The sequence below is a fragment of the Hordeum vulgare genome, chromosome 1H (genome assembly GCF_904849725.1).
Source record: "Hordeum vulgare subsp. vulgare chromosome 1H, MorexV3_pseudomolecules_assembly, whole genome shotgun sequence".
Lineage (NCBI taxonomy): Eukaryota > Viridiplantae > Streptophyta > Magnoliopsida > Poales > Poaceae > Hordeum > Hordeum vulgare.
This window is the reverse complement of record NC_058518.1, coordinates 22,799,279-22,802,580: the sequence shown is the minus strand read 5'-3', so window position 1 is coordinate 22,802,580 and position 3,302 is coordinate 22,799,279.

The following is a 3,302-nucleotide window of genomic DNA, read 5'->3' as shown; positions in this document are numbered from 1 at the left end:
GCATGGAAAGTAATTCATCACAAGATGTAGCAACATTGTGAGTAGATGAATTACGAGGACTAGCACATGGCAATATAGCTTTTTGACTAGAAGTAGTGCTAATGTCCACATGAGGCTCACTCGATGTTACCTTGGTAGTAATAGCCTCATGAGCTAATTTTAGCACATTATGGGATAGTAGAAGATCATCATGAGAGCTTGTGAGCATTACATGACTTTCTTCCAATTTCCCATAATTGCTAGATAGCAACTCGAGTTGAGCCCTTAGCTCAACATTCTCCTTTAAAATGGATGCTTCACAAGAAGTAGAATTAGTAGCACAAGAATCATTATTAACAATAAGAGGAGAAGGCAACTTGGCAAGCTCTTTAGCATATGAAGCTTCAAGTTGAGCATGAGACTCGGTGAGTTCGATGAGCGAACTCTTAATAGCCTTTGAGCCATTTTCGAGGTGCTCATAGTCCTCAACGAGTTTAGCATGTGCAACTTCAAGCTTATCGTTTTTAGTTCTAAAATCATTAGCCACCTCGAGAGCTCTATCATGGGATTCCTTTAATCTAGATAATTCTATAGCAAAGGTTTCCTCAAGAGATTCCTTGGTGGTTTGTTCATTTTCAAGAGCTTGAGATAGCTCCGCGATCTCGTTAGCGCATTCACGCTCATGACCTTCCATTGTCTCAATGGTGGCCTCATGCTCCTCGAGATGAGCTTCCAACTCCTCAATGTATTTCTTGCCCTCAGTGGTAATAGACATGATTTCCAAGAAGTTGGAACAAGCAAGTTTATTCTTATAAAGAGATTTAAAAATCATTTCACCCTTAATTTTTAAGGATGCAATATTATCACTCTCTTCATCATTATTCTCATCCCCATTGTCATCAACATCATTATCATGAGATATATTGGGATTCAAAGTAGGAGATACCTTTGAAGCCTTAGCCATAAGGCAAAAGTGAGTCACAATATATGATGATGTAGGATCCCTTGAAGCATCATTCAAGGCCACATCTTGTTCCATGGAGTGATGAATTTCCTCTACATTGTTAGCACAACAACTCGAGGAAATATATACATTTTTATCATGGCATCAAGATATAGGAAGCATATCATCATGAGATTTAGTCAAGCAGTTTTTACATGATATGCAAGGACTATCAACACAAGCATGTAAAACATTTAGAGTGCTCGAAGTGTTAATGCCCAAAGATGAAGCATTGCAATAATATAGTGATGAAGGATCATAAACAATAAACCCACTATCATCGTTGCAATGATCACCACTACTCACCATATCATTACCTTGTGGCAATCCACATGTAGGTGAAGTAGATGAAGTTGAGAAGACCACACGATCGGAGGTGGAGGGAGAACAATCATTCCCACAAATCTTGGACATACCATATTTATCTTGAAGCTTTGTCCACAACTCATGAGCATCCTGGAATGGCATGAGTTGAAATATAACTACATTACTCAAAGCATCAAAAAGCACATTAGAAGCTTGAGCATTGAGATAAGAGTTTTCTCATCCTGTAAATTTATAATTTTAGAATCCTTTGGAGGAGAAAAATCCATATCTACAATTCGCTCTAAATTTGGGTCCAAGACCCGAAAGTGATTAAGCATGCGAATTACCCAAACATCAAAATTTGTGCCATCGAAACTAAGAGTGTCAGTGAATCCTAAACCCCTAGTCGACATCCTTACTCTCTAGGTGGTTAAACCTAATAAAGAGAGACCTAGCTCAGATACCAATTGAAAGGACGTGGATATCGCCTAGAGGGGGGGTGAATAGGCGCTTTAAAATAATTATGGTTTAGGCTTGAACAAATGCGGAATAAAACTAACGTTTAATTTGTCAAGCACAAAACCTACAACAACTAGGCTCACCTATGTGCACCAACAACTTATGCTAAGAAAGATAAACAACTAAGTGATAGCAAGATATATGATAATAAACAATATGGCTTGTTGGGGAACGTCGCATGGGAAACAAAAAAATTCCTACGCGCACAAAACCTATCATGGTGATGTCCATCTATGAGAGGGGATGTGTGATCTACGTACCCTTGTAGACCGTACAGCAGAAGCGTTAGTGAACGCGGTTGATGTAGTGGAACGTCCTCACGTCCCTCGATCCGCCCCGCGAACCGTCCCACGATCAGTCCCACGATCTAGTGCCGAACGGACGGCACCTCCGCGTTCAGCACACGTACAGCTCGACGATGATCTCGGCCTTCTTGATCCAGCAAGAGAGACAGAGAGGTAGAAGAGTTCTCCGGCAGCGTGACGGCGCTCCGGAGGTTGGTGATGATCATGTCTCAGCAGGGCTCCGCCCGAGCTCCGCAGAAACGCGATCTAGAGGTAAAACCGTGGAGGTATGTGGTCGGGCTGTCGTGGCCAAAGTTGTCTCAAATCAGCCCTAAAACCTCCGTATATATAGGTGGGAGAGGGGGGGGCCTTGCCTTGGGGCTCAAGGAGCCCCAAGGGGGTCGTCCGAACCAAGGGGGAAGGTCTCCCCCTCCCAAACCGAGTCCTACTTGGTTTGGAAGGTGGAGTCCTTCTTCCCTTTCCCACCTCCTCCTTTTTTTCTTTTCTCTCTTTGATTTTTCTTCCAATGCGCATAGGGTCCTTTTGGGCTGTCCCACCAGCCCACTAAGGGCTGGTGCGCCACCCTCAAGGCCTATGGGCTTCCCCAGGGTGGGTTGCCCCCCCCCCACCGGTGAACTCCCGGAACCCATTCGTCATTCCCAGTACATTCCCGGTAACTCCGAAAACCTGCCGGTAATCAAATGAGGTCATCCTATATATCAATCTTCGTTTCCGGACCATTCCGGGAACCCCCGTGACGTCCGTGATCTCATTCGGGACTCCGAACAACATTCGGTAACCAACCATATAACTCAAATACGCATAAAACAACGTCGAACCTTAAGTGTGCAGACCCTGCGGGTTCGAGAACTATGTAGACATGACCCGAGAGACTCCTCGGTCAATATCCAATAGCGGGACCTGGATGCCCATATTGGATCCTACATATTCTACGAAGATCTTATCGTTTGGACCTCAGTGCCAAGGATTCATATAATCCCGTATGTCATTCCCTTTGTCCTTCGGTATGTTACTTGCCCGAGATTCGATCGTCAGTATCCGCATACCTATTTCAATCTCGTTTACCGGCAAGTCTCTTTACTCATTCCGTAATACAAGATCCCGCAACTTACATTAAGTCACATTGCTTGCAAGTCTTGTGTGTGATGTTGTATTACCGAGTGGGCCCCGAGATACCTCTCCGTCACACG